General features: G+C 38.5%; 1 pseudogene; it reads left to right on the top strand.

Moving 5' to 3' along the window:
* The first annotated feature begins 1,150 nt into the window (after window positions 1-1,150).
* Window positions 1,151-2,189, top strand: LOC135984732 (histone-lysine N-methyltransferase SETMAR-like; annotated as a pseudogene).
* The last annotated feature ends 12,545 nt before the right edge of the window (window positions 2,190-14,734 follow it).

Here is a 14,734-nt window from a genome sequence, read left to right as displayed (position 1 = left end):
AATGAAACTTAGCTCTGATATGTCAGAGATTACTACAAAAAGTATTGAAAACAAGTCTTTCACGTCCCCTCCATTGACAAACAGCACTCCTTTTCTCCAGTCTTGTTGGTAGTACAAAAGATTTCTAGGATGTCTTAGCTTGCAACTGACATCACACAGTGACTCCTTTGGCTTTTTAGGTAAGCTCTCACTGTCCTACTATTCTCAAAACCTAGTAGTATTTGCTTCTTACTACTGCTCCTCTCAGGAGTTCACCAGAACTGGCCCCTCACCCCAGTGTGCTCAGTGGTTCCAAGGGACAGACTCTCCACAGAGAGTTTCACTCTGCTCCAGGTGGGCACCTTTGGACAAACCAAGAGGCAGTTTTTCTTCTCGTTGTTTAGCCTCTGTTTTTTAATAATACATGGCAAACAATTCGTAGGCAAACTGTGTGCAAATACATCATGCAGTTATACCATTCATCTTCTATCTTCTTTCTGCAAGAAAATATCTTGCAGGGCTATGTAGATGTGACAGAGGCAAAATCCCCAAAACATTTCTCTCAAAAAATCTAATCCGGTTGCTTACTCCGTATAACACATAGAAAAAAGACTTCTGCACAAAGTATATCACAATCCTCACAGAGTGATTCTCTTACTTCTTTTGCCCAATTTCTTTGCACATTGCTATGCTTTCATCTTCTCTGAGCCTTTTAATTTTCATGCTACTGAAATGCAGAAGCAGCTCAAAGTTCTCTCACCTCCATTATTTCCCTCTGACAGTCTCTCCAGTTGCAGACTGAAGTAGGGAGCAGCCTCTACTGTGATATTTTCAACATTCTGTCCTAGTGGGTACAAAGACACATTTAACTCACACTGCTAGGACTGACTTGTCTCTACAAAATAATCTGGCACTTGGTTTTTTTCCCACCTGGCTGCCTTTCATTAAAATTACTTACCTTTTTCCTTCTTGCCTTCCAGCACTCTTACCTAAGTATTAGTTTGGTGCAAAAGTAATTGCAGTTTTTGCATTGTTGAAATTTGTTGTTTGATATTGGAATACTTTCTTAAATGTGGTTATGTTATACATCATTTTAATGCACTTTTCATGCTTTATGGTTTTTTTGCTGTTGACTTATTACTTGTCCTTTATTTTATATTTATTTTAAACTATGGAAAATATGTTAGACAAAAAGCACATTCAAGCAATTTTCTTATTTGAGTTCATAATGTGTCATAAAGCAGCAGAGACAACTCACAACATCAACAACACATCTGGCCCAGGAACTGCTAAGGAACGTACAGTGCTGTGGTGGTTCAAGAAGTTTCACAAAGCAGGTGAAAGCCTTGAAGATGAGGAGTGTAGTGGCCAGCCATTGGAAGCTGACAACAACCAATTGAGAGCAATCATGGAAGCTGATCCTCTTACAACTACACGAGAAGTTGCTGAAGAACTCAGCGTCGGCCATTTTACGGTTGTGTGGCATTTGAAGCAGATTGGAAAAGTGGAAAAGCTTGATAAGTGGGTGCCTCATGAACTGAATGAAAATTAAAAAAAAAAAAATCATCATTTTGCGGTGTCGTCTTCTCTTATTCTATGCAACAACAATGAACCTTTTCTCGATCAGATTGTGATGTGCAATGAAAAGTGGATTGTATATGACAACCGGTGATGACCAGCTTCAGTGGTTGGACCGAGAAGAACCTCCAAAGCACTTCCCAAAGCCAAACTTCCAGCAAAAAAAGGTCACAGTCACTGTTTGGTGGTCTGCTGCCATTCTGATCCATTACAGCTTTCTGAATCCTGGAAAAACCATTATATCTGAGAGGTATGCTCAGCAAATGGATGAGATGCACAGAAAACTGCCACACCTGCAGCCAGCATTGGTCAACAGAAAGGGCCCAATTCTTCTCCACGACAACACCCAACTGCACATCGCACAACTAATGCTTCAAAATTTGGACGAATTGGGCTACAAAGTTTTGCCTCATCCGCCATGTTCACCTGACCTCTCACCAACTGACTACCACTTCTTCAAGCATCTCAACAACTTTTTGCAGAGAAAACACTTCCACAACCAGCAGGATGCAGAAAATGCTTTCCAAGAGTTGGTCAAATCCTGAATCACAGACTTTTATGGTACAGGAATAAACAAACTTATTTCTTACTGGCAAAACTCTGTTGATTGTAATGGTTCCTACTTTGATTAATAAAGATACGTTTGAGCCTAGTTATAATGATTCAGATGGAATGCTGACATACAAGCAGCTTTCTGGTGTGGGAAGTCTTTCTAGAGGTAAAATACTTCGATTAGTTCCATAGTCTTCTTTGGGTCTGTCATTCAAGGATACACAAGGATTTTCTCAGTTTCTGTGCCCCTCAAAGACTGCATATTTTCTCTAATTTCTAAATCTTCAGGATGTCTGACTGATTTCTTTGAGCCAGCTTTATTTGTTTTTTCCTGCATCTAGGCAAACTTCCTCAAATTCATGGTTTGAAACTATGGGAGATAAAGGAGTTCTTCCACTCAATTCCTCCCTAAAGTTTAGAAAATAGCTTTACTTTGTGTGCTGCCTTGTTTATAGCTGGCGGGAATCAGCTTTCCCATGCTTAGGCTAAGCCTCTTTCTTTTCAACTTCAGACTGTTTTATTTTCAAAATGTCTTGGTTGAGATCCTTTTCCCTATGAGTCTTGGTTACTGTTCAGAATGACTCATGCTGTAGTTACCTATCCATTTTGCTGCTCCCCATACTGCAGGAAGGTGTTCAGATTAACTTGGGAGTGACAAATGAAAAAATTTTATTTTTCCAGTGACTGTTCCAGTTGGGGTGTGAACCTGCCCAATTTGCCTCTCTAACCATCCTCTGGAGTTCGACCAGCTGCCTGCTCCTCTTCTGAAAGCAGTGGGTGCTGTCAGGCATGCCCTGCTTGGTAGTCTCCTCCAGAACCCTTGTTATTCATTTTTTCAGCCCTTGACCATCACATTGTTTTGCATTTTATTTGGTTGTCCCACCTTTAGAAGCCTGGTCTCTGAAGATTTTATTTTACTCTAACTTTTCTTCATCATGTCAGCTGTCTTGCCAATTTGGTTAGTGTTCAGTCTTAACAGGATGGCAAAAGGGCAAAAAATGCCCTTGAATGTCCCAGTGTACATTTCTTCTGTCTTTATACTCATTAAAATAATTTAAGCAAACTAAACATTCTGCCTTGCTGAACTCTTAGACTACAAGAAAGCTGAAAGCATGTTAGCCTTATTTCTGATAAATATTATGCTAGGAATTTTCAAATGCACAGCTCATGGCTTCCCACAGGTATGGGATCCTCCACTAGGTCACATGCACTTATGAGATCAGAGACAAAGAATTTCCTAAAGATTTGTAAAGGTATTTTGCAAAGTATATTTCAAATTGGAAAGCCACTAATATTTACTGAACTAAACACAGTATTCAGGAAAAGAACTTATAAAAGTTACAAAATGGACAGTGAATGAATCTGTTTTCAAACATTTTATATTAATTTATTAGGTCATTCTAGTAAAGCAAAACACAAAACAAACAAACAAAAAAATACCACACAAAAAAACAAACTCCAGGTTTTCTGTTTAGAAGCTGTTTGTACATGTTTTGTGGAATTTTCAATTTGGGAAAGGCTTGAATGCATGCATTTCCAGATTTTGGTCAAATTGTGGTTCAGTCGTGCAATGCCAGGAAGAAAGTGAGAATGGCATTTCAGTAACAGACTTAAAGTAACAAGAGTTGCCAAAGTAAACATGAACAAAGCATACTGATTTGAAATTCATATACTATGAGAAAAATGAAAACTGCTTTTAATAAATTTAATATCAGTATTACATGTGTGGTTTTCAATCCTCTAAACGTTTTAGTGCCGGAAGTGCATCTCTTGCTTAGATCTTCAACAATAAACTCATGTATATGACTGCTGTCTCTATTTTACATGTTCTGTTTTTGTAGCTGGAAATTACTTGTTTTTATACCTCTTCCAAAAATCAGTACAAACAAAAAGCATTCAAAATTTAAGACTGCAGAGTATACTTACTAGCAGCCAAGAAATTGATACAACATGTATAAAAAACAGAAGACAAGTATCATTTGCTCATGGGAAATGTCATCACTATCTTTCTCTGAGTCTCTCCATTGCCACAGTAGCAGTTAATAGAAAAAAAAAAAAACAATTCAGTGAACCACCTTCTTCAAGTATAAGGGCTAAAAGAATTATTTGGACGGAACAAACAATTCTTAAATAACACCATGCAAAGAAGCCAAGTACCTGGCAGTCACAAGCAATGTCAGTAGCCATGATCCAACACCTCTTCCTGTTTTCTTATAAAGCAGCCAAAAGATGTGTCAAGCAGTCAAATGTAGACATAAAACAAACAAAAAAACCACTTAAACAAGGGAAGGAAACAGAATTTGAGGAGACAAAAATAATAAACAGCTATGGTTAAGTAGTTCATCTCATAGCTATCTACTGCAATCCTACATCAAACTCTGAATTTAGATATCCAAGAAAAAAAAAAAGAAAAAAGAAAAAGAAAAGCTGTTAGGCGATTGGTTACTGAGAAAAGATGATGAGGAAAATCCTTTCCATATTTTTGGGTCCTCTCCTTGCCTGTTTCCTGTACACAAGCCCCCACTGAATAATGTAACATTATCCCTGTTGTGCAATTTTAGTGTCATCTGTCCTGACGTCCAATTTGTCTCAGCATATTTATAAAACAACAGGACAGAAGTGAGCAGTAGCAGTGATCCTGGTGGTTTTAAAAACAATTTTGGCCCTGTAGCTGACACACACGCTAAACTGACTGTAAGATGCAAATGCTATCTAGATGCTAATTCCATTTATATCGAACATTGCAGCAGAAAGTAACTTCAGCACTCATTCTCTCTCTTTAATATAATACTGACAGGATCCCTCTGAGGAAGGAGGGATCTTGTTTGCAGGCCTAGGTGGAAGTGTCCCAGGAGATCCATCTCAGGTTTCTCTCTTGGCCAAAACTGAGCAGTTAACAAACATTTGTTATTAGTTTAGTCAGCAAACAAGCAGTAGCAGAGAAGAAAGTTTCTTCAGCATTTCCAGTCCTGTCTTCCAACATAAGGCAGACTTGAAAGTCTGGAAACTTTTCTGCATAATTAGAGAAAAAAATTGTCTTTTGTCTTATTCCTTTAGATGGATACAATAGGTCACACAGTCTAACAGATAATATCAGCTAATTAAACCTTGCATATTTATTTTCCTGACTGAATGATGAGAGGTATGGATTAGGACAAGAACCTTATACTTTGACTGTGAAATTCACTATGCTGAAAGGGAAATCAGAAATGAAAAGCGATCATTTAGGTCAGGTTTTGCAAGAAACCATATCCATAACTAACAAATAAAACTTGGTGAAATTTTTCAGCTTGTACAAATAGAGCTCGTAATAGAAGAATGCATTTCCCTCCAGTCCAGATCACTGGAAATGCCATTTAGAAGATTGCATCTTACAGAAAGAAAATATTTGCTACACCTAAACTGCACCCAGATTCTCACTGAACAAGACCTGACATACAAGCATTGAGTTTAGATATGGTCATAAAGATAAAACATCGGTGGGTTAGAGAAAGACAGAGACACGGTGAAGCAAAAATGGATGACAATATGTATTATAAACTGACTATTTAGTACCTTATATAACACTCAAAATTTAGAAGATTTTCTGAAAACTCTCATCACTGAAATATCTGTCTCAGGATGCAAAATGAAGTCAGTTATTAATCAAAATCTTGCCAAGGCAAACATGGAAACCATTATTAAAGACCAATTGAAAGCTTATATCTGATAAACTCAGAGTAACCAGACCTAAGCCAGTCTTCCTGGCAAAGAAGAAAAGATTCAGAAATTGACCACTGAGTAGCCTTTACCATAAGGAATCTGCTGCTGTCAACAAGGTATTCTGACAAGCAACAAGGTCATGGCATGAAAAAGCTTCTGTCACCCAGTGAGGCCAGAAGCCATGCAATTACTTCTGACAGCTACTTTTCAATAATTGTCACAGATTCCAAATAAGAGAAAGGTCTTCAAAAAAGTTCAATAGGTAGGTTTTGGGCCATTCTCCAACTCATTTGAAGTACCTCTCATTTTACAATATCCTAAACATGCTCTGAAATCTATTTAATCTGTAGGGATTTTCAAAAAGGAAGACATGCTACTGAGGTAAAAGCCTCTTTCAGAGATGTGCTTTCCTTGTTGGCAGCTGAGAAATTGTTACTACCTTCTGGTTAGTAGTAGCTACAGATGTTAATTCACACAGGTGTCAATAAGTGATGCTTTTCAGTGGTGCTCAAACAGAGTTTTTTAGAAATGCTCTTAAAAACTGAAAGAAATACTCAAAGAGTGTGAAAATGGCAAGAGGTAGAAGTGATGGTAGAAAACCTACCATTTCAGCCTCAGCATAAGTCAAGAAAGGAATTCATTAATGAACAGGGCAGTTTGAGTTTTCAAAAGGAAGCTACTGCAAGAATTACAACATAACACCCTGTTCCTCTGAATTCCCAGTGCATAGTTGTCCGCTACATTCAGGTGCCAGATCAGCAATGAACGGATGAACAAAAAACTCCAAGAACAGTGGAAGAAAGGGAGATAAAATGACATTCTGGGAAGAGAGCATTATATTATAGCAGCCTCTGAAGTAGAAGTAATGAAGAACAGTTGTATCAAATACACAGGCAGTTTACCTCACTTGGAGATTTTTTTTTCTCTTCTACTAAGAGTGAGAGGAAACTGGGGTAACATGTAAGAAACCCAAACTCAGGTAGGAAGCTAGTCTGAACTCATTTTTTGACAATACACAGACAGGAAATTCAGAAGTGGGGACAGATACCAGGAACATTTAGTACATAGAAGCAGACTGGAAAAATTCTATAAAAATGAGCAACAACAGCACAACCGGTCTGTGTGTTTGGAATATTTATAGAATCAAATGGAGCAATGAAAACATTTCTGAAACAAGCAAGAAATGCAGCTTGAAGTATGGCAGCAACATAGTGAAGAGTGGAGACAAAAAGGTCAATATGTCAAAAGTCCCTTTGTCATTCAAGTTCTATGGCTTGCTGGCAGAAATACAAACCAAGACCTTTCAGAAGGGAAAATGAATCAGCATGGTAGCTAACATGCAGTGAAAAGGAACAGGCCAGTGAACTGAAACACGAAAGCTGAGGTACTACAGGCTTTGGAAGAGACTGTCAAACAATAAAGGAAGAATGATAACTTTAAGAAGGTTGTCAGTGTGCAACATAAGAGGATGGATGGATCAAATTCTGCAGATAGTAGCACAAACCGAATAGGATCAAAACCTATCTTAAGTAACCCAACATTCAGTATGGGCAGGTAGACCTTCTTCTCCATATTCTTTTTGTTTGACCTTGGCTAGCCTCCAACTTAGACACACAATATTCAGACTTGAAAGCATTATGAGAGCTGAAGCTCTTTGTAGGTCAGGTGTGGAAAACTCTTGTGTAGAACTGAGATGTGGAGCTACGGCTAAGAAACCCATGAATCCAAATCTGCAAGAAACGCCTCTAGCCTACGAAGCACCTCTGTTCTGATCTGCACCTGCTTAACCTTCCCCTAGTCACCTACAGCAGTTTTGCCATTTTTCACATTTTCATCTAACTTACTAGCTCACCCCTTAAGCAAGCTGCCTTATTATTAGCACAGAATGAGTCTCTGCAGAGACCTCACTGACTTATTACAAAATGAAGAAACATCCAACAACTTACATATGATGAGAATAGGGTAACTTTTGCCAGCTTACTTGGGCTGGAGTCCAGTGGAAAGGAAATCCAGAGGAAATGTAAATAGGATTGTTTATTCAAACCAATTGCTAATCAGAAGATTTCCTGACAGTGAATTGTGCCTGTGTGCTATCAGGAAGCTGAACACAGGCAATTCCAAAACCTAAATGCAAACCTAGATTTGTATTTGAAAGATAAGGGAGGAAACTTCTATTAATATCTTAGCTTTGTTATCATCTTTATTTCCTTTAAGCCAATATTGACTATTGCTTTTCAGTAGTATGTCAATGCTGAGGTCACTTAATCTTTGCAAGAGCTTTCACTGTTCCCAAGCATAAGACAACAATTATCTTCTGAGCAGCATAAGAAGTCCCTAATTCTGCACTGATAACTGACGACAATCTAACATAAAAAAACCCAAATTGCCCTAGTTTTTTTTACTTCAAGTATAGCAATTAACCTACACTGAAAAGTATTTTGTCTTATTCTGAATTGGAAAGGAAAGTTCTTCATGATAGAAACAGTCAAGGTGTTCCACTGAAAACAAGACAAAATGACAGCTCGGTGTTTTATACAGTACTTAGTTTATCACTTGATTGATAGACCGAACTGTGATTCTATGGGGAAAAAACTGTACAGAATTCTTGAGAAATCATCATAACAAAAATAATATTCCTGCCTTTTTTATGGTCTAAGGGTTGTAGAAGGACATTTTAAATCAAACTCCTAAAATTATGATGTGATGCGGGCTGAAAAATAGTGTTTAGCATCATATTTTATTATTTTGTCTAGCAAAAATGGTAGTTTCTACAATTCTGCCACCCTGAAACCAAGAAGTTATGCTCTGAAGATTATTTTAACTATCTGAAAGACTAGAGAACTCAGATTAGTCCTTTGTTGTGCATTATCGCTTCCAACATTTATATTCCGGTACATGTCCACATCAGAGAACAAAATAACCCATTCATACATACCCATTCCACATTCACAAGCACTGTAACGCTACAGTACCACAATAAGATCTGAGACTCCTTGTCAGGGCACTGTATGCCACACTAGGCCTTATTTGTCATGACCAGCCTCTTGGGACCTTCACCTACACAGACACTGCTGTCATCCAGTGCTATGGGGATAGGCAGATTGCGTACGGATCCTTGGTAAAACAATAATGCAACAAAGCAGTTATTATAATCAATTTTATTTTTTAACCTAGACCTTCTGCAGATTGGGTCATTTTACAAAACTAGCATCAGAGCCCTCTGCAGATCAGGTAATTTTAACTAACATCGAAACCCCGCTACAGATCAGGTCATTTCTACACATGAACCATCACTTGTTCTGAAAGCACACATTCAAAACTCAACCCTCAGAAAAAGCAGCCAATGAGGGCATCCCTGACAACCAGGAGATCACATTCCTGCCATCCCATGGCTCCAGCCCATATCTGACTGGGACTTACTGCTGCAAGTTTTATAGGCGGAGCGCCACCTCGTCTTTTGTTTCCTTGCTCCATAACATGTGCCATTCCGATCAGCCCAAGGGCCCAGGCACCCAGGCCCCCTTTAAAGGAAAAGTGTATATGTGGTCAATGGCTGTCCAACCCACACGATGGTGCACCAGTGGCTGTGAGCAGAGGGACTGTTCACAACTGCCAATTGCTCCAGAAGTTTTGCTTCACCTCAGGCCCGGGATCCCAGCCATTGCCAAGCTCACTGTTAGGAGCAGCAGGAGGTGCTCCATGAGGGAGGACAAAGGTGATCCCAGTGCTGGCAGGGCAGTACTCTCACCAACCAGGCACAGTCCCACAGCACCCAAGGAGGGCCAGGCTGATGATGGGATCCATCAGCCTCCAGGTGATCATAGGACAAGGTGAACTCATGCCTCAGGTTTGAGGTTAATCCAGGAAGATAAACGAGGAAATAAGGATCAGGAGAGGACAGGGCTAAGGCACTCATACAGTGTAGGGCCAAGGTCCATGTAGGAGACAAAGCTGGATATCAGGTCACCTGTGACATAGGTCTGAGCTGCCTCCAGGACACGGAGCCAGAAGCAACTACACAACACAGCTTGACTTGAGACTGAAGGCCCAGGCCTGACCTTAAATAGAGCCTCTGGAGCAGTGGTCACAGGGCGTATCAGTGGAAGCCACAGATGATGTTGGCAGGTCTGAGCCTTAAGAGATCAGGTGCACTCAGTGCCTTGACTTCTTCTGCGTCAAATGCACCCAAAAACCACAATGCTGATTAGAAATTATATGAAACAGCTGTGGTGCAGAAAGTTACTTTTACTACTGCTTCCTGCTGTTACAACTAATTCTTGCTGAAAAACAAGGACATATTTTGGATTTCATTTTAATTTATTTAATGGAATTAAAATAAGTTATCTTAAAACTCCCCATAGATAAACCACAAGAATATCATTCACTTCCCTGAGGTCATACCGCTCAGTGGATGGGATTGGAAGGAGGTAAAACTGATGTGCTGGTTTGACTGAAAATGGGTTAATTTTCTTCATGCAGTTAGAAACCTTTCTTTTTCATAGCTATCATGCTCATTATTTGGACTTAGTTTGAGAGCAAGAAGATAACATCTCAGCACAGAGGACACACTGAGCGCTCTGCCCACAGGTGTGAGGTATCGAGGAAAGGCAGCATGGATGGGACAGAACTTGACTGACCTCCAGACTGATCAATGAGTGTATTCCATCCCATTAGCATCATGTTTCGTATTCAAGGAGACTTGGGCATTGGGACCTTCCGGTTTGCTCTTCGGTCTCCTCTCTCTCACTCGCTCTTGCTTGCTCTGTGGCGCAGCCACGGGGAGTTTTGGGTTGGGATGTTTAGTCCGGCCTTTTGCCATTTTGCAGAGGCCTCTGGGCTTTTCTGCTTTTTTCCTTTTTTCTCTCTTTTGGATCAGCTGTTGAGGACTGAGGTATTGCTTCCTGGGACTGGCTGCTTAGTGTGGACAGTGTTTGTGAGGAATTGCCTTGAGTATCTTTTATTTCTATTTTATATACATATTTACTACTAGTATATTACTACTTTGTTATTTTATTAAACTGTGTTTATCTCAATCTAATTTTCTCCCTTCCTTTTTGATTCTTTCCCGTATTGGGGGGCGGGGGGAGGGTGTGAGTGAGCAGCTATCATGGTTGTATTGCTAACTTGGGTTAAACCACGACAACTGATCAATGCCAATGGTTGTTAACTGTTCTATCTGTGCCCTCAGTGAATTTAAACAGCTCATTTCACACATGGTGGTAGAAAAAAAAAAAGAAAACAACACACCCGTGTATCTATGTTTTGTGTTGCTTCCTTTAGTAAACAAGATGAACAAGCTTACTAAAGATTTTCCAATATTTTTCTTCTTTTTTTTCCTAAGGGGACAACAACATGTCAGGAAAAATAACCTCTTTGAATGAATACCCATATTTATTAACTTGATGTGCACACACTTCATAATGCAGCTGTTCTAATCTCCCCTTTTTACTATTACTTTCTATAGCTTTTAAATGTGTAGTAACAGCACTAACCATTGTGATTTGTGCTTTGTACAAAACATTTAATTCTCTAGTTGTTTGTTACAAATATAGTGCAGGTGGCAGGTCATAAATTCAAAGACTATTTTCATATAAAAATAGAAAAGCTAAACGGCTGTCATTTTCAACAAGACAACAATGTGGTGCAGGTATAGTCATATCTCCCAAGCCAATTTATAAGGCATTTGTTTTCAGATTGTAAAAATGCACTCAATTCATGATCAAAAAGTAATGATACTAAGGATCACTTATCAGAGGACAGAAACAGTATCACAAAAGGCGGACTTCTGTACTTGTCCTCGTAGATGTCTGCCTCAGATTAACACCCTATAAATGTTTTAATTAAAATTCCTTCTACAGATATTCTAAGCCTTTTTCAAGTAAGAGACTAATTTACTTTTGGAAAATCTTTTATTATAGGTGTGTGTTCTGTTCATCTAACTTGGGTTCTCTAGAAGTGGTTTCAATTATCTGTCTTCCTTAAAAGAAAAACAATTATACCAGGTGATTTGGAGCATTACAATTTTTGGTTTTCCATTCTTTCACTAGCAAAAGGGACCAGGATATACAAAAAATCCTGAAAAATGAAAATAGGAATAAAAGTACAACAAGCAAGTGTAGATAAAAGTGACTGAGGGATGCATAATCTGTTAAAATAATACTACTTCATTATAGTATGTATATTTATAATAATGAATTAGAAACTGTTAAGTGATTGACAAGCACTTGAATTCTAGTGACATGAAAACTTTCACAAAGTCATATTTTTTTTCTAAAATTCATGTTTTGGAGCATTACTTTTGCTCTTTTTAAAAAAGAAGGATATATTGTTAATGGACATGAAGGCATAAGAAAATGACCCAGGCTGTAGCTCTTACTGCTCTACCTTTTCTACTCTATTGTATTCATGTACAAAATGCTTAAATTTCTCACTTACTTGATACATCTTTATGGTTACATTTAAAGTAGGACACTTGTCTACTTATTTTTTTAATTGAGATTTTCTTGAAATATTATTCACTTTATGTCAACCTGGGTGGTACAGATATATTTGCAGAAATGTAGTGTCCACAGAGCAATAAAGGAAATTAAGAACAGTGTTAAGGAGACTGTTTGGGTGGGACACAATTTAACTGTGTTTACTCCTCAAATAGCAACTTTTAAAATCTTGCACAATATTTTATGGGGCTAGGGGACAGATTTGTTGGCATAGGTTTTCAGTGTAGGTACTTAATGAAGAGCAGTCGTACTCTGCTGAGTCTGGCTGGGATGGAGTTAACTTTCTTCACAGCAGTCCACATGACTCTGGTTTTTAGACCAGTGACCAAAACAGTGTTGACAATATACCAGTGTTTTAGCTATTGCTGCACAGTGTTTCACAGCATCAAGGTCATCTCTATTTTCCACTCTAGTAGTCTGGTGGTGGGCAAGATTTTGGGACAGGACACAGCCAGGACAGCTGACCCAAACAAAAAAACCTGATATTCTATACCATACAACATCATGCTCAGCAACACACCTGAGGAGGGATTTCTTCCAAAGGAGCCATTGCTTGGAGATGGGCTGGGCATTTGTTTGCTCTAGCATCACTTGTTTATTTTTCTTTTTCCTTCAGTCATTAAACTGTTTTTATCTTGATCATTGAGGTTCTTTCTTTTTTTTTTTTTTTCCTTTTGCCCTTCCCATTCTCTCCTTCATCCTGCTGAGTGTGAAGCAACCAATTGGGTGGGGCCTTACCTGCCAGCTGGGATTAACCTACCACACATACAAAAAACCCTTGAATAAATGCAATTTTCATGTCATGCTGATGTTATCTGATGATGTAATCACCTTCAGCTGCTGCAGATCCTTTTATTAATTTAAAGGTAATTCTTGATTTTTTTTTAAAGGATGTTTTAACATACCATTTTAGCTTTCCTTTAAAAAGTACTCCCTATATCAAAGATAACTGTAGATCTTAAACTTGCAAGTCGCTTTTCTACTCTTCAGATTCATATCTCTGTCTTTTACTGGAATTAAAGGAATATTTATTGAATCAATTAAACAATTTCAGGAAAAGAGGTGTTGCTTCCTCAGAAACCACTGAGAAAGAGGCAAGGATTTAGCAAATAGACATGAAAGATTCTAATAATATTGTAAGGTCATATTGTGAAAAGAAAACAAATCATTTTTTAAAAAATAATATAGTGGTTTATATTAGTTGAAAATAGACTTTTAAACTCTATGTAGATGCCCAGTGAATCTGGGGCTGACTGATGAGAAAAAAAATTAAAACTTTCTGCTATAGTAAAGTTCAGTGAAACCTGTAAGCAGATGAAAAAAAAGACATGTGTACTAGTGCATGTGCATGTATGAGTAGGTTATACATTTGTAAACTTCCTATAGAGATGATGACTGACAGAGGTCCTGAAAAATTGAAACAATAATAAGTGGTTTCACATCCGGCTAAGACAGAATACTGTATGTTTTTCTCCTTTCATGAAATTGGGTGAAATTGAGATCATAAAAACTTGGTGAATTGAGCTAGGAGCACACTCTTCTCACTTCAACTGAACTTCAGAAGCACTTACATAGGCTCGCAGCTCTTTTCAACTTGTTTCTTGAAACAGACAGTGAAGAATTCATAGAGAAGTGTCAAAGAGCAGAACTTCTAGTTCAGATTATAACAACTCAACGTCTCAGAAGGATGAATTGTAAAGTACAGCCTAGGAACTAAATTAAAAATCTCTCCTTGTAAAAGAAACAATGAAAGGATTCGTCAAGATGGGTTCTTACCCAGAGTTGCCTTCAGGTATTCACTTTAATAGGCAAACATGCCTGACCCCTCTTGCTCTTGCTGCCACCACCTAACAATGGTGATGTTGGTGGCAGAGTAAGACTAGAAGTAGTCCAGAGAGTTGAAAGATCATAGTAGAAGGGTTTCCCACATTCTAAACTATTTTTGCTACAGTAACACATGCAGTCTTTTGAGAAGTTTTTAAGGTCTATTTCACCTTCCTGTGCTGAAGCAGTGTCAGCCATATTTAGCTGGAATTTTGACTTACCAGGCTGTAAACCCCTGGCAACTTGTTCGTAGGTGGCACCTTCTTATGCTTTCCAGTCTCGTAATGGTGTTTTTTTAACAGACAAACTAAATCTCCTTTATTACAAATTAAGGCAAGTAGGATTTATCTTCTGGCAGACAAGAGAAACACTACTGTCATTTGTAATCATTTCATGCAATGGAAAGACTCACATTACAGGTTGGTTGTCTCTGTCCTAAGCAGGCCCCCCGTTCTTTGATCTTGGTGGGAAGTCTTCAGTTATCTGGCTTCTGTGAGACACTGTTCAAGTTGTGAACTTCTAGTACAAGGATATGAATTGCTTTAGACAGACCAATGCAAACCAAGAGCAGGCAGTCACCCTGCTGGATATTTTGTATGTTT

Source organism: Caloenas nicobarica, chromosome 2, assembly GCF_036013445.1.
Source record: "Caloenas nicobarica isolate bCalNic1 chromosome 2, bCalNic1.hap1, whole genome shotgun sequence".
NCBI classification, from domain to species: Eukaryota; Metazoa; Chordata; class Aves; order Columbiformes; family Columbidae; genus Caloenas; species Caloenas nicobarica.
The sequence above is the reverse complement of the archived record's forward strand: the minus strand, read 5'-3'. Positions and strand labels throughout refer to the sequence as shown.